We start from the raw sequence: 23,490 nt of genomic DNA on the forward strand, positions 1-23,490 counted from the left end.
GGCAGGAGGGCAAGCGGGGTAGGGAGGCTAATGGCATGCGGGCAGGGAGGCAAGGAGGCCCCCTACCAGAACCTCCCACTCCCCCAGCAGGTCCCACCAATCAGCACCTCTCCCTCCCTCCCAGCGCCTACCACGGATCAGCTGTTACGCAGAGTCAGGAGGTGCTGGGGGCAAAGAGCCAGGGCGCAGCTCGCTCAGGGGTGGACCTGGGCAGGGAAGAGACAGGGTGAGATGGGGCTTTGGGGGAAGGGGTGGAGTGAGGGCAGAACTAGGCAGGGCAGAACTAGGGGGGGCACCCCCCCCCAGCAGATAGGTGCCAAATTTCTAATGTCCCAGGCCCCGCACCCCCCTAGGGACGGCCCTGCCTGCAGCACAAGTAAGGAACAGACTGAACTTCCCCTATGCTCCAGACATGTCTGGTTTTGGTTTCCCCATGCCCACAGAGTGGGATTACTGGTTTCCTTTAACCTTACCCTTTTTTCCTTACTTTTTTAATCGATTGCTGTTTAATAAATTGTATTGCCTTTGAACTATATGCAATGATCAGTGGGTCAGGGAAGCGTCTAGAGTGGGGAAGAGTAATCCTGGCCCCTGTCCTAAGTGACCACAACAACATTCGGTGTTGAGCCCCCCAGGAATCCTGGGCCCAGCCTTGTCAGGATTAAAAGGACACTGCCACACAGAAAAGTGGAAGGGGAGACTCCGAGGTCAGGCAGGCCTCTGGGTAAAGGGAGTGGGAGTGAGGACTCAGATCCTTTTGCTAGCCAGTTCAACCAGGGTAACATATAAGCCAGGAAAGTTCCCCACAATAGCGGGACAATTCCCTCGCTTACACAAGGGCTAGTCAAATAAATTGTGGTTTGGGTTCTGGAAAGTGATGATTTTACGTTGCAATAACTGTCCATTATAATACCCTAATCATGTCACAAAAATGCAATTTTTCTTTATTCCACATGCAACATTACAGCAGAATTTAAACCACCATACTTCAGTGTCAAAATGAGAGACTTCATGGCTTCCCATGATCCCATTTCATATGTTTCTTTTAACTGTAGTTAATAAAGAATAGAGCTGAGATCAAAGGCTTGAGTGACATATTTCCTTACTAATGGGGTCCATGGATTTGTATTACCTCCAAGATCCATATTTTATTTCCAATTTAATCTTAGTTTTCATTTAAACATTCTGCTCCATATCAGATATTAACCGTAAATGTGTGCTACATATTAGGAAAATGCAAATACCTGTCCAAAGCTCAGAGGAAAACACAAGTTTGTAAGAGATTAATTCTGGCAATGATGGATTTCAGATTCTCATGCAGACTCAAGGCACGACACTGGGGAGCATGAGCACATCAGTTTAAATACTATGCTGCTTTTTTACTTATCCTACAGATAGCAGAGTACCTCACAGAGGGGAACAAATAGCACTACCTCCCTAGTTCAACATTAGTGTAACAGGAGAGAATAGCACTGGGGGGCAGAGAGGAAACGCGATACAGCACAGAGAGAGTGCAAACAGCAGCACTCCTGTGCACAGGGCAACCAGTGTATGCAGAACCCTGCCTCGGGTGGAGCGAGTAGCTTGGCAAGCATGACAGCCTTGTTTCGGTGCTCAGGTTTCCATATGGCAGAAATAAATCAGCATGAGTGAGTTGGAGGTGGCTGGCAGAAGCCAAATTGGACTTTCACATGGAAAGCTTTGCTCTAAGTCAACTGACATGATCAGAGAGCAAAAGCAGAGAAAATTTGGCCAACAGATACACACTGATCTCTCTGCTATATAAACACGAATGGATACAGCTTGTGTTTTGTTCAAGCAGGAATGAGACACCAGAAAGACGTGGCTGTCTCTCTGTTTTACCCCAGGAGTATCAGCAAAAGCTTTGCTGTGCAACTGACACACAAGAATCCAAATGAACATTATTATACAAATGATAAGGTTAAGACACAATGACTGGATATTTTCCTATTCCCTTTACAAATCTTAATGAGAGGCTTTTGGATGAAAAAATGTAAATTGTACTACTCCCAGCAATAGGAGCTGTCATATTAAATTTGGTATCTTAAGACGGTAATATTCCCACTGAGACAGAATAGGGCTGATGCATGGCTCAGGAAGGATTGCAGTGGGCACGTAGTAATTTTCATAGACAGAGATGTCAAACTGAAAGGAAAATAAAGTAAATGATGGCTAAAGCAACTGACTTTAACCTAGATGTATTCTCATTATCTCATATCTACACGGTTAGACCTAAATCTTGCTTCACATTAGAAGTCGGTTATACTTAAAATAATTCTATCAACTTGTATGTAAAGCCTTTTTCTGCAGAAGGTCCTTACCAGGGCCAAACATGCTTTAACTCTTGTCATCCCATGCAAATCACGTACACAACATATTTTTAACCATTACAATTTTTTCTTGTTATACACAAAACTGAATGTAAAAAATAGATGTTATTCAAGTGTGTTCAGAGAGGAAGTATAGAGCTGAAATGGAGTATGTTTAAACGGTTACTGTCTTCAAATTATAATTTAATCACATCAACCTTGAGTTTGAGCAAGTGTAAAATATTCAGAGAAACCACCTTTTTTAACTGAATTAGAGAAATAATAGTCTCCTGTAAATAGGAGCCTTTTCACATAAAAAGTCCCCATCTCTTCTATTGTGTTGCTAAGACCCTGAAATTAAAGACTGAAATAGGGGTGGCTCACCTGGAATTGGAAACAGGTGCAAGTGACATTTGTTTTCTAAATAGTGTTTAGAGTGAATAAAGAAATATGATTTGCCATTTCATTGTACATAAAAGCAAACAAGCATGTTTTGTGACCACACTTCCAGTTCAGGAAAAGCAGCTCCAAAAATGAAAGGCAATAGGTCACACACACACACACACACTTTCTGAATCAGGAATGTCCTGTCATGACTAGGTGCATTTAAAAATATTTCCCACCAGGAACATACTGTAACTCAACCTGGGTTTAGTTCCTTCAATTTCTTCTTGATAACCAGCTTAACACTGTGCATAGGAGACCAAGCATCTAAATTCACTTATACACAGATTCTAGCAGCATCCAAACCAATTGCCCATTATATTCTGGATCCTCATAAGGTGGATTCTGCCAGTACTTCCTGAGCCAAATGTTGATCACTAAGGAACAAAGGCCATACATGCATGTAATTTTTTTTTTTTAAAAAAAAAGTCCCAGCAGTGACTACTCGTTCTCTTGCTGCTACTTTGTTCAAATAAATTCTTTCAGTCCCAAAGTCTTTCTGCTTTCCTTTAGGTGTTTACATATGACAAGAGGATCTTTGCCCTGTAAACCCCCTCACTTTATTTTAATAAGTGAATGGAAAAGTAAGATGGATTTTTGTCCTGTTTTTTGAACTACTTACATTTCTGGGTGTCCAACTGAGACTGTTTGATGGCCCCTTTGCTGAAATCATGGGAGAAAAAAGCGTGGTAAATGACCATTAAACATTGCTGGACTCTAACCACTGCTCCCACAGTCTAACCCAAGGGTTCTCAAACTGGGGGTTGGGACCCCTCAGGGGGCTGTGAGGTTATTACATGGGGGGTCTCCACCCCAAACCCGGCTTTGCATCCAGCATTTATTATGTTGTTAATTCAAAAGTGTTTTTAATTTATAAGGGGGGGTTGCACTCAGAGGCTTGCATGTGAAAGGGGTCACCAGTACAAAAAGTTTGAGAACTACTGGTCTAACCCCATAGAAACGAATGATTTTCAAGCCAATTGCTGAAGCTGTATTTGTCACAGCCAGTCCCAGGTATGCTGTGTGCGGAGAAGAGGGGGAAAATCATTTGCGATCTATCCCAATTTTGCTCCTGTAAATCCTTCTTCAGTGCAGCTTCCAGCTGTTGTAATTCAGCATCTCCAATAGGCACAGAATTCAGCAGCTGGGCTTTTCAGCACACACTTGTGAGTGCAACTGGCTCAGGTTAGTTCATGAGTTTGATCTTTGCAAGATTCCATCTCTTCTCATTTCATTGGCATTTGCTCACTCCTCTCCTTCCATCTTCAAATGGCTTTGGTGTGTTCCACATGTACTGACTATATCCCATGCTCCTCAGCTGTGGAATTTGATTCTTTTTATTCAAAATATACAGCGCTACAATATCACGGTCATATCTGAAGGATCAAGTTAAAAGCTGCTGGTTTGATTTGACTTCTATTCCACCACAGATTCCAAGACCAGAAGGGACCACTGATCATCTAGTCTGACCTCCTGTATAGCAGGACAGAGAACATCCCCAAAATAATTCCCATGGTATCTCTTTAAGAAAAAGATTCAATCTTGCTTTAAAAATGGTCAGTGACGGAGAATCCACCATTGCCCTGGGTAAATTGTTACAATGGTTAATTACTTTCACGGTTCAAGATTTATGCCTTATTTTCTGTCTGAATTTGTCTAGCTTCGGATTCCAGACACTGGATTGTGTTATACCTTTCTCTGCTAAGTTGAAGAGCCCATTATTATATATCTGTTCCCCCTGTAGACACTTACAGACTAATCAAGTCACCCCTTGACACCTTTTGAAGTGTTACTAGTAGAATAATTAATAGTTAATGTATACAGTGAGATTGAGATCCAGAACATGGTATTCAGAATAATTTCCACCTGGAGAATAGCTGGAAATTGGGAGTATTTCGGGAGGGACTGGGGACCTCAACTCCAACTGGTGAGACAGCTGAGAGGGGGCTGGTGGCTTGGGCATTGGTGGACAAACAGGAGTCCGCCACACTGAAAAGGTTAGACGAATAGCCACAAACTATTAGCAGAGATAGTTGTGATGCCTAAAACTCTATCAGCCAGTTCTCAGTTGCTTATTCATTTAACCAAACTAACTGTTCGGGCTGAGATTTTCCATGCTTGATCTCTGCCTTAAGCTGATTGTTTTTTATTTCGACCAAAATGGCTCCGCTGTTTCCGAGTACAATGCTAGTAAAAAATAGGTTGTTTTGCAGAGCTATAGTTTTTTCCGATGGTTTCTTTGAAGAGCGCTATCTCCCCCAAGGTTTGAAAGAAGAAATTTACATTTGTTGGGAGGATGGTCCTTGAGTTAGAGAAATGCCTTTTGTTCTCCCCAGGAAAATCCACCCAATTTTGACCAAGATATAAGCCTCTGAAAACTGCTATTTGCAGATGATCAGCAGATTTGGTTAGAGACTCTCTGCCAACGCCTGTGAACATTCCATTAACTAGGATGACCAAATTCTCCGAGAGGGAATATGGGACATGACGTGGGTCAGCCCAAGACCCCCTGCACTCCTGCGTGGGACCAGACTGAGTCCTCACGGCCTCCCACTTGTGCCAGCCTGAGGTCTTCCCACCCCCGCCAGCGCGGGGCCAGCCCGAGCCCCTCTTCTCTCACCTGCACACAGGGCCAGCCCTAGCCCTCCTGCCCAGGGCTGGCCCAAGGTCCCCCCGCCCCCCTCCAGCGCACAGGGCAAGCTCGAGACCCCCTGCCATCCTCCCAGTCCCCCTCCCCGCAGCGGCCTCCCCTCCACCCACATGCGGGGCTGGATCTAGGCCCCTGCCACCCGCTCACACCTGGGGCTGGCTGGCCCGAGCTGCTCTCCCTAGCCTTCCCTCCAGCTCAGCCCTGGTGTAGCAGTTTCCCACCCCACTAGGGATCACACCCCACTCTTCTGATGATCAGCTGTCAAGACCAAACAGCACAAATGCAGTTTTGCCAAAAAAGTCAGAATGACCAGGACAGGGCCTAAAAAAGGGACTGACCTGACCAAAACGGGACCTACAGTCACCCTAACTAAGCAGGTTTTGGAGTGGTAGCCATGTTAGTCTGTATCAGCAAAAACAACAAGGAGTCCTTGTGGCACCTTAGAGTCTAACAAATGTATAGGGGCATAAGCTTTCATGGGTTTTAACTTATGCCCTAACTAAGCAGGCTCCTGTCTCACTCCGTGGAGTTCTCTGACATGACAAAGGTACTGAGCCCACTCTGCGGCATGGAACTAGAACTTTAGATCAGTGGTTCTCAACCAGGGGCCCGGGGCCCCCTAGGGGGCCTTGAGGTTTCAGGGAGTCCATCAAGAAGGGCCAGCATTAGACTCACTGGAGCCCAGGGCAGAAAGCCGAAGCCCTGCCATATGGGTCTGAAGCTTGGGGTCCTGATCCCTACCACCCGGGACTGATGCCAAAGCCTGAACCATGTAGCATCATGTGGCACCCTGTGGCATGGGGCCCCAGGCAACTGCCCTGTTTGCTACCCCTAACACCAGCCCTGGCTTTTATATGCAGAAAACCAGTTATTGTAGCACAGGGGGGCTGTGGAGTTCTCACAGCATGTTGTGGGGGCCTCAGAAAGAAAAAGATTGAGAATCTCTGCTCTAGATGGAGAAGACCAGCAAAAGCATTAGCAGCAGCTACAGTTAGGCCCCTTTGCACAGGGGACAGTGGCTGGGCTGAGTGCCAATCAAGCATTCAGGTTAGGAAGTAGCACAACAAAGGTTATTCATGCAGCCTTAAATTTAGCCCCCTTTAGGGATGTAATCATCATTTAAAAAGTTAACCGTTTAAACTATTAAAATTATATCATTTAATTGGTTAACCGGTTAAAGGGAGAGGAGCTGCGGTTGCATCAGCCGGTGCAGGGATGAGGCCGCCTACTCCAGCCATCCCCAGAGCTGGGGGTTAATGGTTAAGGTAGGTTAACCAGTAAGACTAATGCTTACCGGTTAACCGTTTAATATTTACATCCTTAGCCCCCTGGTGCGTACGCACTATAGTTTAGCTTGGAAGGATTTGATTTTTATCACTAAATATCGGTAAACATTGATTTCACTACACACACAAACTGAGGAAAAATATTTCCATTGACAATAACTGAAATTTAAGTGTGGACAAGGTAAGGAGAATACTGCTTCAGAACTGAAGAGTTTGATTTCAGGATATTTTGACATGTAATTTTGACAATTTCTGCTTTAACTTTTTGAATCCCAACATCTACGGTCATTAACCAGTTATTGTTTCACACACTCTCTTAGTTCTTCACAAGTATGAAAACTTAAATAAAAATCAATATTATCCATTGAAATTATAAAAAAATAAAGCCCAATTCTGCCAAGCCTATTTATGATATAGTCTTTATTAAGGTGATCACATGACTTGTTCTAGGAGACAGACAGTGAGTGAGGCAGAGGACCTCAGGTGCAGAAGGACATTCTCTTCTCTTCAAAAACACTGGATTTGGACCTTGGGTCCAGAATTCCATTCCTGGCTCTGCCCCATATTTCCTAGGTAACGGTGGGGAAGATCATACCACATATGCACAAAGGTGCTAATCAAAGTTGCAGGAGCAACCTTATTTCTGGCATTTCCTAATTTCAGTGCATAACTTTGCAACTTTAACATTCTTTTAATGTAGTTTTTTTTTTAAATGTACTATATACATATTTATTTAAAATCAGGTTAAGGTATTGAGCAGTATTTATTTATATTGTGGTAGCACCTAACAGCCCTAGTCATGAACTAGGACCCCACTGGGCTAGGTGCTGGACAAGAGGCAGTGCCTGCCCCAAAGAGCTTACAGTTTAAGTAGAGATAGATAACAGTAATGGGAACCAACATCCTAGGGCAGCCAAGGTCTTGTTACGGTTTTTCTCAGGAGGGGAAGGGGAAACAGAATGGCCTTGGTGCCACCTTCCCGCCTCCCCTGGTCAAGTTGGAAGGTGAAGCCAGGGAGCAGAGCTGCTGAGGCTACTGCCCCTTTCCTCTGAGAGAAGACAGCAAGCCTGGAAAGGGAGTAACTTGAGGACTGTTGCTCCTTTAAGGTATGTCAAGAGGGAGGGGGAAGCAGAAGCAATGTGGCCTAGGTAGCATGATTCTATTTCAGCAGGACCAGAGGCGCCCAGGAGCCATTGCTGCTTTCAAGATGGGAGCAGAGCAGCTGGAACCGGTACTTTACTGAAGAAAAAGTAGGGAGAGCCAGCATGGCCCGGGAAGTGGGTGAATAGGAGTGCATGTGCTAGTGGGCTCATGCAGATGGCTGGGTAAGACAGTGGATGAGGATCAATGGCAGAAAGTGAGTGAGGGATAAACTAAAAGTGGGGGAAGGGTTAGAGGCGGAGCAGAGAAGTGAGAATAAAGGACAGTAAAAATATAGGGAAAGAGGCAGAGAACAAAAGAGTGGTGAAGAAAGGCTGTAAAGGGATGAAGAGAGCAGGAGAAGGAAAGGAGAGAATGGCATGCACTCAAAACAATGCAGAGAAACAATCCAACACGATGCATGCTCAGAAAGAAAGCATAGCGAAGGCAGGAAGGGCAGACAAGACACAACAAATGGGAGATGACCTTGTAAATGCGTAACTGTACTTTATGTATCTGTAGTACTGGCAATGAGCCACACAGAAACTTTCATTCCTTTAAATTGCAAAGATGTGGTTTTGAGGGCATGCTAATCACAGGCATTTTTCTTTTGCGCTAGTGGTTTTGGTCCTTGGACGAGTTGTTATTGAACAAGTTTTTCAAGCCCTGCCTAAGGCAGACATAGGAAGTGCACCAACCACCCTTCTCCATGAGGTCCTGACTCTACATCCCCATCTTCTTCTGGCCCCAGGCACAAGGCGATAGATCAGTACTGAACCCTGGTCACCAAGACCACAGTATAATACTGTAAGACAGTACCTCATCAGACCACCTACCTAACTTTATTTTACAACACTCTTGACTCTTAGAATACAGAGGATTTCGAAAGTTTTTAGCACAGGGTGCTGCAATCTTAGCAAGATTACAAACAGGAAAAACTGTCCAAGTCAGAGAACGCACTGAATTCACATTGAAAGAGGTGAAGACTGAGGGATGAGCACAATATGCTAATTCAGTTGCTTGACCATTCCTAAACCAACAGCTTTTCTTAAGATACAACAGAATTGTGAGAAAGTGCTTCATAGGGCTGGAAGCTAAGGACAGGGAGTGTATGGCCGTGCTCTAAGACCTCAATAATAAGAGGGGGGAGGCACAAAACAGAACTTTGGAATGCTATTAAAGTATAGATAAGAATATCATCTAAGACATTGCTTTAAAAATAGCTGTTTCTTTAGCAGTTTTTTTTTAATTTGGAATAGTTCAATTTTTAGAAAGAACACATAACTAAACCTGACCAAAAGACAGAGGCAGGCATTGGTTGCTAGGACAGCCATTATTCAGGGGTTCTCAAACCATTTTTTTTGCTGGCCTCAGAGTGTGGCCACCAACTCTTGCTGGTGGCTGCTCTGACAATTTTTCCTAAAATACTTAATTAACTTTAGAAAAAACAGATAAATATGCACATATACATGTCCAAATCATTGTAATTTATTTATGTACAGGGTTGGGTTTTTTTGCAGCCTCAGTGATGATAATAATGTACAGTTGTTTCTATTCTTTACTGGACCTAAACCGAATAGAAAAACAAATAAAGGTGCTTTGTACATTCTTGTCTTGTTGTTGGTGTTGTTTTTGGTTTTGCTTTTTGGTTGCTTTTTTTTTAAAAAAAGAACTTGCTACACAGTAAGTCTGCTGCTGCAAAAAGCAACATTTGTATGTTTCTTAATGTCACTTTTCACAGCAGACTTAGCTGGGAGGCTGTGAAAAGTTATATTGAACCAATACAAATACGAATTTTCACAGCAGACCTACTCAGCCCTGGCAAGCCAGGAGACAAATTAAGCCCTGAATGGTGAGGCGGGTAGGGAGACAGAGGGGGCCAGGGATAATATGGGAGATGGGAGGTGAGCCAAGGGCTGGCATCCACAGCCAGGGACCAGGGCTGGAGCCTGAAGCTCCACGACTGGAACCTGCTGCCTGCCACTCCAGGGCTGAAGTCCGAAGCCAGAGCCACACCGCACCCAGGAAGGTGGAGAACTCACTGGCTCCCTGCTTCTCTGATGTTTGTGGCTTTGGGGTGGGGGGCGGCGGCTGGGGGAGAAGCCACGGCTTTCCCCCCTTGTTCCCCCAGTCACTGCCCAGGAGGCTGCAGCCGCAAGAAAAGCCCCTGGTGGCTGCATTTGGTCACGGTGGCCGCATTTGAGAATCACTGCATTACTTTATCATGAAGTAAGTAAAAATATATTGCACAGCTACAATAAAAAAGGAACAAATCCCACTCCTGGAAAACTAAGATAAATCTATATTTTCCATCAAGGAAACAGGCAGCTACCATAAGAAATTTAAAAGGGAGTTCTTGGTTTTTATTTGCAGTAAACAGCAAAATTGACCACATCTACTAGGCTGTGATTTGTAACATAGGGACTTGGGACTCTTTGGCTATATTTGAACGAGGCCCACCTGAACTGCTTGTATTACATGTCTACCAACAACATGTTCTGCTTTGGTGGCTTTTTGTAATTTACCCAGTTTTTCCATTAAAGCCCCACTTTCAGAGTTTCTCTCAGTCAGTAAAATTTACTCACAGATTAAACCAGACCAGACCAGCTCACTCTTGTCTTTTGGTATCCAAACGGCTTTTATCTGTTCCACATGTGCAGACTACATCTTGTCAAGAGGATTTGCAAACCATGCCCTCAGCCTTGGAATTTGATTATTTTTATTCTGAACAAACAGGGCTATGGTATCACAGACATAACTTAAAAGCTGCTTGTTTGATTAGCTTTTTTAAAATGCTACCTGGACCGTAACTGCATTTTTAAAAACTGAATGCTGACAGCATAATTAAACAACCCAGAATACGTCACCCTGATTTCCAGATATATTATGCTTGGAACAAGGGAGTGTATAGGCAGAGGGCTTTTTGGTTGTTACCATTCTTTCAAAAGATTCATTTTATTCTGTAAGCTACAGAAGAGCAGCGATGATGATGGGTTACTGGATATGGACATTCCAGTGTTTCCTGAAACACTTGGGGCCAGATGCTGGGGTGCAGGTTAACTGCACAGAGCACAGGTCAGGGTCAGTGTGCACAGCTGCTTTAAAAAAACACCTTTGCAGTCCTCTGATCCTGTTGCTACTCTGTGCAGGGCCACTCCCCCTGCACCATGTCAAGACATTTTGAGGACTACTCTAGTTTACACTAGGCTGCTTTTCAGCCACTTTTATGGCTCAACACTCACACCCGAATCAGAGTGGTGCAGAGGTTTCTTGCCTGGTCCCCCTTCCTCCAGCCACAAGGAATGACCAAGACCTTGCAGGATCTGGCCCTCAGGTGGTATGGATTGCTGAAGATGAGGTGTAGCAAACAAGCAGCAGCAAGACAACCGGAGTCCTGTTCTCAGTTGGATGCTGGTACAGGGTCTTCTGGTGGCATGACGGTGTCTGAAGTGGCAGATTTTTGGAGCAGCTGGAGGCAAGTGTCACAATGGACTCCGGTTCAATCCTGATAACTACCGAAATACACAGGTAAAACAATACTTCGCCTGTTACTACCACCGAACAGATGGGATCATTGGAAATAATTGTATCCCAGGGGGAAAGAGGTGACACGATATACACAATTCCAGTGGCAACTACATGAATGTGATCCAGCAAAACACTAGGGATACCATGGCATGCAATTCTCACCAAATTTCATAACATCCCACATGAGATGCAGTCCCTGAGGCTAATGCCGTGGGATCAGGATGGAGCTTCAGCCCTTCTCAATTTAAGGTACTTATGTTTGGTCAGTCTCTTAATGCTGTTTATGTGCACACTGAAGTCAAATAATGTATATGCACATACTTTTTGATTTTGGGGAGGGAGGACAGGGGTTGTGGAGAATGTGACCAACTTAGGCCTCAGGAGTTGTCAGAAGACCTTATAAAAGGCTAAGACAGCAAACCTGGAGTTCAGTAGGTAGGCTCATACTTTTTGATTTCACACAAAGCAAACTCTAGATCTCCCCAAGAGTTGCTGAAGTAGATTCTGTGAGTCCATGTAAAACAAGAGCAGTGTCTCATATCCCATCCCATAACATGCACCACAGAATCCTTGTGAAATTTATTTGCTGTGCCTGCAAACAGACAAATTCAGAAGTGGAAAGGGGACATGAGCTTAACAGGACTAGCTAACAAATTGAAATCACAGCAACTTTTGTCAATACCAAGAGAAACTAGAGCACATCATGAAAAATATTAGGATCAGAAGTAAAATCAGTTTTCAGTTACACCGGAAGAGTGAAAAACTTAAGCAAACTGAACTTATTTCTGGATACTCTGTTCACAGTTCTAGATCTCATGGTAAGTAGCCTTTGATTTCTTTCGCATTTTTTTTTTTAAAGTCACTGCTGCCCTCTATGCGTGTCTCCATTGCTGTGATTTTACTGCCATTGTTACCAATCTCTAAAAACAAAGGGGTGGCTAATGGAACCTCTGACACCTTTAACTGCAGCAGCACTCATGGGTCTTATCACCCCAACAAGACATTCCCATTTTTACACGACAGACAACTTTAGACATGTTCTTAAAGATGACGGCTGAAGGAATGCTGGTGCAGATCACAGACAACACTCCTAATCTAGTTGAGCATCTTGCTAAAGAGAAGCTACTAAACATGACTTTGTAGTCATGAATTGCATAATCTCTACTTTAGTTATCTGATAAACAGGGAAGGGGATTAACATTGGATAGAAAAGGGTCCTCTATCTGTGGGGTTTAGCTCAACCTTTGCCTAACTCCACCCCACCCCCATCACCACCACCATAAATCCTTGGCTAATGGAGAGATCCCATGGTTACAGTGAATAGCTACATTCTGCAGACCTTTCCATAATGAGAATGCCACTAGGCATGCAGTGCTGCTACGGAGGCAGGCTGAGGACGCAATCAAGGATCTATAAAACCATGGGTTAGTGCACATTGTGAGAAGCAGGAGCCACAAATTAACACCACTCTGGCAAACTAGAACACCAATATATGGTGCCACAATTTGTAGCATTTTCATAAAAGATTACAGTAGACTCTCATTAGGCTCTCTCATCACCCAGGCTGCAAACAAATGACTAAAGATTTAAATTAGGGCTCATTTCCAGTCTCATCTTTTTTGTTGCTGCCATTGAAAGAATGGGGCTGTGACCTAGTGAGTGAAGGAAGTATGGATGATTAAAGCAACCAAGAATCAGGATCCTTCCCTAGGAATAACAAGTACTCCTTTCCTTCTAGGGTGGAAATGGATAGCAGTGAAGTAGTATGAATGATCCCGTTGCCACAATAACCTCAGTAGGCACACACCTGAGAGCATTCAGTGTTAAGTAATTGGTTACATTTCCAGAATAAAACCCACTGTACACACAGTGCATGCCATGGCTCCCCAAGGAATCCAGTCTGCAGGAACCTAGGAAGGCCCAAGTGACCACCAACTGTTTACACTGAACTATTACTCTGAAACCGAATTGATCCTTTAAAAGCCAGTTAAATACCTCCAAAACCCAGCAATATTTTGATGGTTTTAAAAAATCTTGCAGGAATTCTGACTGGCCACTAGACAATCCACTGAGGCCCACAGGTTTGCTGATTCCTGACCTTAGCTATTTTTTACCTTAATTAATGCAAGATTCTTGTATAAGTGAACATCAGAATGACCATGGTAGAATTAGCAATGACCTTTAAATTTACCCATACTTTTCAATTGTGTAAAACATTGGGACTGCTTCATACGGTCCCTCAACCTTGAAATTTGAACAGAGAATTTCAGAACACATAAATGGTTATCATAACTTTTAGAGGAAATACAAGGCTCTTCTCTTGATTCTGTTACTGCTTACACACATTAAGAGTCTTTCAGTTTTATAGAGCCGTGTGCAATATAGCATTGATTAAAAGACAAACGCCAATCGTCGCTGTACATTTTCATCTGGGGCAGAGGGGAGAAATTAGGAAGCATTTTTCTGTTCTTAAAGTGTCTTATGCTTAAAGAACTCACAGGGGATGCTCTAGCTTTGTTCTCCCAGGCTATTGTTGCAGCTCCTAAGTCAAACAGTTGCTGCTACAACAAAAGCACTCACAAAAATCTCAACCTCATCTTGAACCCTGAAGATTTTTATGGCTACTCCCTCACTAAATCCTCCCCCTAAACCACATTAAAGGACTCATTGTTTTCAAAGGTCATGGTAGGTTTCATACTAAATTTTAATACAATAAAAATTCTACAAGAATATTATAATGTTTTACATAGGTGTCATATAAGACAGTGTGAGAAAGCAGAAGGAACCTCAACTTGCTTAGCCTTTTATAATGCAAACTGTAGAACCAATAGAATCAGTATCTTTCAAGATAATTGTAATTACATTTCTTAACAGTTTTTCCTAGTAAGATCAGATAGCACTGTGGATGATTTTTAAATGAAGTTGATCTAAGAACGGCCAAAAGAAAATGCATACGAGTTTAAGCTGATACATGTACATAAGCATAAAGAGTAACTCAGATGTATGTGTATGTAAGGAAATCATACATGTGAACAATATTATAAAGATACAAAATGTGATTTTTTTTAGTAAGTCACATGTTGATCTATAAGCAAGTGCACCTTGTTTTATTTTACTTGTGACCTGTACTATTCACAATATGAATAAAAGTTGCATACGGGCTACAAAGAATATGGATGGCTTGTTTTTGTTTTTCCAACATGTCAGTACCACAGCATTCCAGGAGAAAAATCTGGATGCTGTTATTGTCTAAGCATAATTTCCTTATTTGCTGTTGAAAAGTATCATCTAATTTTTTATTTTTATCTAAAGAGTATTCTTTAGATATTTACTTCTGTTTTTGTAGTTTGGTTACAAAAACCTTTCAACTCACTACAAAGGATTTAGCTTGGAAATAAAAACTAGAGTCTACACAATTAACTTATATTATCAGTGACAATTAGTGCTTCACAGTATGGCAGGCACAAAAACCTGATCTCTGAGAGCAAGGAAAGAATTGACCGTCGTCCCTAAGTACCCAAACCAGAAAGTGATAGAATGAAGCATTTTACTGGAATGAAAGAGGGAAAATATACAAAGTGACCAGTTTCAAGACATCTTGTTTACTGGGAATGCAATTTTCTAATTATAGAGACTTGTATCTATAAAGATTACAGACGTGACGCACCTTAAAATCACAATTTATAAATAGATTAGCACATTTTTAATTATGCATTATTTTCTCTACTTCTAGTTTAAACTCATCTCAAAATAGCGCACCCTCAAGTATTTGTTTAGCCATGTTTAAATTTCAAGAGCCAATAACAGCTGTTTGGGGGAGAGATCTCACACATGTGTTACTTAAATCTTAACAAAATCTTGCTCCCTTCACACCATCAGCGATGTCTCAAACACCAACAAGGCATCAAGGAAAGATTTTTTCCCCCCTTCTTTTACTTGTCTTCACAAATGCCTTATTTGGGCTCAAAACAATTACATTTTGTAGTCAAACATTAGTATTAAGGAAAAGAAATTCTTAGTAAACTCAAAATTTCTAGGATTAGAATAATTCCCTTCCCATAACTGGATTGTTGCATTGGTCAAATAAGATTACAAAGCTTTAATTACACCCCAAAATAGATAAATTTGCTTAATGGGGCTTTATTTAAAATGAAAATCTATAAACACATGGCTTTTTTTGCTTAAATAATTTTTTTTGCTCTTCCCGAGAAAGGCTCAGTATGTGAAGAATGCATCTATCTTAAAAGGGTGCACAATGGACCAAGGTCTGTCTCCCATACCCTGTTATTGATCTTTACAGATGCTGGAGATTCCCAACCCCCCATTCTGAAGGATAGCTTAAGAAATAAGACTTCCTGCCTAGCGACTGACAGGGCTGAAAGACCAGATTGTGTTGCTCTATGGATCAGGCCTGCCATAGTGAAAGCCTGAATAGAATTAACCCTCTGTGAACTAAAACAAAAACATTTGTATGCCCAGCTGTGATAGAGGTTAATTTAAATGGACATGGCCCCTAAAGTCTTAAAAAAGACCATTTACAATCTAATACTCTTCACTGTAAAAGGCATTATTTTTACAAAAATACAGACTTTAGCCTTAATTTCAGAGCCATCGGTTAGAATATTTAAAGAAAAACATAAAAGGAAAATACCATTTCTCTGCCACTGCAAATACATAATAGTTCTGTTCATTTTCTCCAGTTATTAGAAACCACTCAAACCAAAAATGATGCCATATCACATTGCCTTTGTTTCTTCAGAGGCAAAATTATATCTTCTGATCATATGGTATCAAAAAATAAAGAGGACAGACAAAGGAATCTCTGCTGACCTTTTTTTTTTTTTAATAAAGTGCAGACAGCGTATTTGATATAAAAACACAACTTTCTCTTCCAAAACCTAATGTTTCTTCACCATCAGATGATCAAAAACTAATCTACAAAATGCAATTTGTTGAGTGCTGGCTCTCATTAGCTGCCTTACCCTCTCACACAGCTGTTGCACACACAAGTGAGGAAATCATTTATCCTGCAGTTTCATTGGATCAGACTTCTCAAATATATCAAGTAAATATATGCACCAAATATTATTGGCAAACAGTGCAAGTTCTAAAACAACTGTACACAATTCACCTGCAAAGCAAAAAGAACATTCAGAGCAGGAAAGAGCACACTGCTCCAAAACATAATCCATAAGACTTCTACAGGATCTTCAGTGACTCATAACACATTTATCTTAAATTAAAAGACATTTAACATTTAATTTTATATAAATAAAATTATAACACTGATCAGAGCCAAATGTTTTACAAAGAGCTTTGAACAAATGCTAGCCCCTTGAATTTTTGTGTAGTTTGCCAAAATGATACAGCCATGTGCTTCACCTTTTGACTGTGGAGCTGTATTTTGCAGATGTTATAATACCCACAAGATTCAAAGTAACATTTTCCATGAGTAGATGTTTTACACTGTTTACTCCTTTCATCAGATTTACTAACTGAGCAATTTCTCTGTCCTGATAAAGTCATGAAACTTTTTTCATGAGCACTCAGCGGCAATTCAGTAGAAGGTTATATTTTGGCTAAAATTGGTCAGATTATGTTTCTTTAGGCGTAGAAATTCTGAAACAGTGAAACAAAAAACTAGCAAAGGCCCATGGGAAACATTTCTCATGGATGCAGTCTGTTACCTAAAGGTGTAATTTTCAAGAGTGAAAGAATTAAAAGGTGCAATGATTAAAAACTTCAGCCACAATGATTTAAAAAAACAAATACACTATTCTAATACAAAAGTACTTTTTTTAAAAAAGACTAAATCTATTTAAAGAGACTCATCAGTGGAGACACTGCCAATGTTTTTAAGCATAGAAAAAAACTGTAAAATAAATATCTGTGAACTAGAATTAGTCCCAGGAGAGATGAAACTTATCAAGATTCCACATAACCCTGATACTATCAATAATTAACAATACTAAATAGAGCTTTTCCAGATGGTCAAACGGATTAGGGAATTTAAAATATAAACAAATTAAGTCACAGAACAAATAGAATACATTTTAAAAAAAATTAAATAATCTGAAGTTCAATTAAGCATTTAAGATTTGTGTGTAAAACATAAAAGCATTCAATCTACATTTTTAAAAAGTATGGGGAGTTTTAAATAATGAAAACAACTCTCTGCAACAAACCTTAGTGGCAGTCTTCAAACTGCACACAAAAACCAGTTGCGTGCTCTTGCTAACTCTCCTCCCCTTGAGGCTACTGTTTGCTATAAACCTTCATAATATTTCCCTAACACTGAGATAGTTCTCCCAAAGTTATGAACCAACTCCTTTACCTTCCCATGTATCCATTTCATGCTTCTCCGCGTTTGCTGGGGAGTTCTGTAGCAGCCATGAAGAAATGTATTACAAAACAGCCACCAGCCTGATGGTGAAACCTCACAATCCTTATTGCCAATTTCTCTCTAAGCTTTGGATACAACAGTCATCCTCACAGGTCAGTTTACAAGCTGGTCATGTGATTAGAAAGTTCAAGCCCTAAGGTCACAACTTGCATGGACTCCGTTTATTACCAAAGGTTATCTAAGTGGAACTGATAGCCTTATTTTCTTCAGTTAACAATGCTGCCTCACACATCTCTGAAAACTAGTAGGGTAACATTAGCTCAAAACATCCCTTTGCCCGGACATCTTACAGATGTAATATGTGAACTGATGATATCTAATTAAAAAGCCATCATTAAGTGATGTGATAATTCTGAAGCATTTCTCATTCTATTTTATTACATAAAACCTGACTGATCCAAGCTTAAAAGCTTCACAGGAGTTGCACTTATCACGAAAAGAAACTCTCCTGAAATCGTTACATCTGTATTTGTGATGACAATAGTAAGCCTTTCTAAGAGAAAAATGAAAAAAATACGTTGTTGCTGGCCTGAAGGCTATTTCATTATGACCTAAAAAGGCCCTCTGCACTGATCAGTCCTTAAAAGCTCCACAGAACCAGGATAAAATAACCAGGCCTCCACAAAACTACTCCAAACAAAAGATGATGTGCAAAAGTCAATTATTAAAATATATGTTAGAAACCTCAATCCACTGAAAAGCACAATCTTAGCATACATTACCTTCCATAAAGTATGAATCTTGCTTCCTTCGCTCCCCCACCCCACCCCAAAGTCCTGCAGCTTTTAGAAAAGCATCATGCTACTGCCTTCCAGATTAGGGAGCCATGTCAACAATGCAACAGAGAGCAGCCCATCTCCCTGACATTGCACTGGAGAAAGCCAGGCAGCTAGGATCTTTATGCTAATGAGCTGTGATGTCACAGATAAAAGCCTTTCAACATTCAGTTAACAAGAACTTGAAATAAAAATGCATTCAAGACAAAACAGTTTCTGAAAGCCCAACAACACGTCAGGAGCTGGAGGATCCAATTCAGATCATCTTCAGGTTAGAGAGCCCCTTCTCCTTCTCCCTCCCAAGAGCCTAGCCTTCTTTCTGGATAAGCCAAAACATGGCACCTCCTGAAACATTCCACACGAGCAGGACCCTCATTAAAGGGTGGGACAGTGATTTATCACAAGGTGGCCATGTGATTGGATGGCAAATATTTGCTAAGCCTCATCACTGGTGACTTTCCCTGACCAATGGGGCCAGGAGCTCCAGCTCCAGATCATTTTACAGGATGGGGCTCGCAGCTCAGATAGAAAACAGCAAACAGAGCATGGAAGGAAAGGCTGCAATATAGCCACAAGTAACTTCTTCCAAAAACAGCTAGTTAGTGCACTGAATTCATCGATGAACTGGAGTCTGAATTAAGATTTTGTAAATGTTATTACAATGATCACAGGCTGAATGGGGAAAAATATTAGAAGTGCAAAAAATGTAAAAGCAAAAGAACCTGAAAATTTATCGATCTGCTCCTTTCACTGGGACCCAGGCAAGTTATCAAAACTTAATATCCATTCACAAAAGCTGTTTTCCTCATGTATTATTCTTTGTGAAGTCTCTATGAAATATGGATTTTGTGAGCTGTCAGAATGTACCTTTGAGACAGTAATGAAAGAACTTTCAGGATTTCAAAGCTTAAGGACAGCTCTAAACAACCTTTTCCTGCACTGAGAATTATTGGTATACCTAGGAAATTGTCTTTATGTATTCATTACCAGCAGGAGAAACAGACTGGTAATTCTTGTGAAAACTTTCCTTAACTTGAAACAGATTATATAATTGTGATCTTGTTTTTTATTTTTTTATTTTATCATTTTTAACATACTTTCCATTCTAGTATGAGCAAATGTTATTCTTAAATCTGTTCCGGCTACCTTTAAAAGACACCTTTGTGTTTACAATACTGAAATACAGCTACCTCTGCGGTGGAGCAAAGTAGTTAACCAGAGAACAGCATGCTGTACAAAATTCGGAAGTTTTGGTTAAGGACCCTAGGCTGAATACTGACGTGCCTAAGGAACACACCTCTCTAGTGGTTTAATGTCTCTTCTGAATGAACCACAACACAGAAAACTTTGTGGAACGCTCGTTACACACCTCAGAAGTTGAAGAGGCATGAATAGATCATGTCAAGATTTAAGCCTGTGATTCCAGAGTCTGGCTATTCCAAACTTAATGCTTAACCCACCAAACCATCTCCTCCAAAACTCAGGAGCACAGTGCATTTATATTCTTATAAAAAAAATACAGGAGTTCCCAGACTGGAACAGATACGTGGCATCCATCTAGTCCAGCCTCCTGCCTCCAACAGTAGAGGTATCAGACGTTTCAAAGGAAGGTGCAAGAAACCATGCACTAGGCAGATATGGGATCACCTGCCCCTCATGAGAGTCGCATCCTAATTCCTCAGATAGAAACAGGTTTAAACCCTACAGCATGTTTCAGATCCTTACCAAACTATTCTAGCATGAACAATTGTGACTCTAGGTATTTTAATTCATAGAAAAGTCCAGCTCCTCTTTAAATCTTGCTGAGCTGTTGGCCTTTGTCACAGGATATTATTGAGGCTATGAGTTCCACAGTCTAATTGTGCACTGTGTGGAAATGCATTTCCTTTTATCACTTTTGAATTTTCTGCTTTCCTTCTCTTCACCATTCATTATTTTATATACATTTTATCATGTCCCCTCTTATTTGTCTCTTTTCCAAGGTAAAAAAATCCCAGTCTTTTCAATCTCTTTTCACATAAGTTTTTCCAGGTGCCTAATCATTCTCGTTGCCTGTTTCGGAACTTCTCTAATTCTGCCATAGCCTTTTTGAGGAGGTGTGGCCAGGACTGAAAGCAGTATTCCAGATGAGTGCAAACTATGATTTATATAATGACTGTTCTCTATTTTTCACTGTCCCATTCCATATGCATACTAATATTTTGTTTGATTCTTTTGACCATAGTTGCACACTGATGTCCCTCTGCTGTTACTTGCAGCCCCAAGCCTGTAAGAAACTGACAGTCATATGGACAAAGGCTCTGCCTACATTCTGTAGAAATGATCAGTTCTACACAGCACTGTGTGCTAAAACACATGGACTCAGCCCCTCTTACATTCTGCTTGCTAACATTAAGATTGAAGAGCAGCCAAGAGAGGCAGGAAATCCCCAATTTCATATTTAATAGGAAGATGTTAGTAACTAACGCTCACAAGACTTCCAGTTCCTGCCTTGACAGGGACCTTCACCACTGATACTGTGCGAAGGAAAGTAGCCTGAAGGTCACTGATCTCATTCCCTTATAAATATTTCAGAACTCACACTCTTTGAATCAAAATAACATCTCTCTGATGTAGCCATATTGATTAAATCAATCACAATCAAGTTAAAGTTTTTTAATCGATGTACGTAACTGAATTAAAATATTTTCAACTGAAGTGCCTTAGAAGAGCTGTTGTCTGAGCTGCACAAAACCTGCACTTCCCTTCATTTCATAAACACTGAAATCATCCGGGGCCAATAAAAATGCTCTATACTTATAGCAGTTAATCATTTTCAAGAGTACATTATAAAACGGTTTCTCTACTGTCAGAGTTAGATCATGTATTACTGAAATTTAAATTAACCAATTTTCTGTCTTCAGGCTATTTAACAAATTGGGATTTGGATTTAACATAAGGACTTCAGCATTTTAACATAAGTCTGTTTGTTTACCAGCGACCACACAAGAGCTGATCTGAAGCTTTGCACCTAGAGTAACATGAAAAAATAAAAGGAGTACTTGTGGCACCTTAGAGACTAACAAATTTATTTGAGCATAAGCTTTCGTGAGCTACAGCTCACTTCATCTGATGCATTCAGGTTTTTTTTTCCACTGAATGCATCCGATGAAGCGAGCTGTAGCTCACGAAAGCTTGTGCTCAAATAAATTCGTTAGTCTCTATGGTGCCATAAGTCCTCCTTTTCTTTTTGCGAATACAGACTAACACGGCTGCTATTCTGAAACCTATGAAAAAATAAATAGGTTTTGGAACTCTGCAGAAAGGAAAAGAACAGCAAGAAATGGCAGACGGAAACTGAACCCAAGAATAAAGGTGTGTGCTTTTCTTTCTTCTGTTCAGATGCACATTCTGAGTGGGAATTTTGAATATGTCACAGCAGCATTTCAATAGGAATATGAAAAGAAAAAAACTTTATGTAAAAAGCAGCAATAGTAGACCAGGTTGTGTAAGAAGTTTATACCTGTGTCTCCAGTATTAGGGAAGCTGTTGCAGTCACACCTGGAAGTGGGATTAAACTGGCCCTTAATTATTTTGCGAATGAGTAATGCTGGACAGAAGTTTTCCTTGAAACAGACCAAAAATTCCAAATCAAAACCTTTTTTAAAAATAAGTATTTCAATAAAAATCCACCATGAAAATGATTTCCAAAATTTTGTTGTGAAATGAAGTTTTAGAATTCTTCAAAATTCAGAAATGTAGTTTCAGAAATTATCTTTTTTCATGATTATTTTTACTATTTTCTGTGTTTACATTATTTCTTAACATTGCAGTAGTAGTCATGTATATTATATTATGCATGACTTCTACTGACATAATTGAAATATTGTATTTTAAAATTTTTAAAAACTAAAATTTGGGAATTTCAGCAACAAATTTCTAAAGACTCAATTTTGGAAATTCTGTTTTATGAGAAATGAAGAAAATGTGTTTCTGTTCTGAATCAGAATGAGAAAATTTGAAATGTAAAAAATTCTTACAAAAAACAGATATTTCTGAGTTTGACCAAACTTCACAGCCATGTAGGTGAGGCCCCCACTATAAATCTCTGAATTCATGCTATCCAATTCAGGCAGCAGCCAAAAATCAAGCAGTTTGTATTATGAGCAAGCAACAAATACATGAAGGGTAATGTGGTTAGGTGGTGCTAGACACATGCAAGACAAGAGGTCAAAGATAGACAGGAAAGCAATCCCAGGACTTAAAACACATACGCCACACCACAAAGCTCTATGATGAACCTAACTAATGGAATAGTCTCTCCCAAAGGAAGTCATGGAAACACCATAGCTGGAATGGATTTAGAACTATACTGGACATAGTCCTGGAGTGAACAATCCTGCAACAGAAAAATGGGGGACCAAGAGGTCTTTTTCCCTTCTGTCTAATTTCTATATTTCTTTGATCAGGAAAAGTGGAACACTGCACTTACTTACCTATCCCTCTCAAGGTAGTTTAGCAAGTTTAACTACCTACCTAACTGCCAAGCTAAGGCTAGAGAAGGGTAAATAGCCCAAGAAGCAGCCAATAAAGCCTTCCAAATTACTCAAAACCCACTTCGTCTGTGCATGATCTAGTTTGCTAACAGCATGTCTCTCACATTGGGCAACACTGAACCCTCAGAACACGTAAAAATTGAAGGACTCTAATTGTTCTGTAAAAGATGAGGCCGGAAGGTAGATGGACAGTGTACAGGAGAATAAGACAGGAAGGGGAAGTTCGTTCAATTGACTGAACCAAACAACTTTAGAACAGGGCTAGTGAATGGGCAAAAGTTCTGGCTGGTTTCTAAATTGTCATCAAATCCAATTCAAACCAAAAATCCCAATACTATTATAACTGATGGTGTACGTTTTAAAGCAACACCAGCTCATAACAGCAAAAGCCTGATGTG

General features: G+C 40.8%; 1 protein-coding gene across 4 annotated transcripts in view; it reads right to left on the bottom strand.

The window, feature by feature from the left end:
- Positions 1-23,490, bottom strand: part of NR6A1 (nuclear receptor subfamily 6 group A member 1) — a 189,463-nt gene that overhangs the window by 38,451 nt on the left and 127,522 nt on the right. The gene's annotated exons all lie outside the window — the stretch shown is intronic.

Source organism: Lepidochelys kempii, chromosome 16, assembly GCF_965140265.1.
Source record: "Lepidochelys kempii isolate rLepKem1 chromosome 16, rLepKem1.hap2, whole genome shotgun sequence".
Lineage (NCBI taxonomy): Eukaryota > Metazoa > Chordata > Testudines > Cheloniidae > Lepidochelys > Lepidochelys kempii.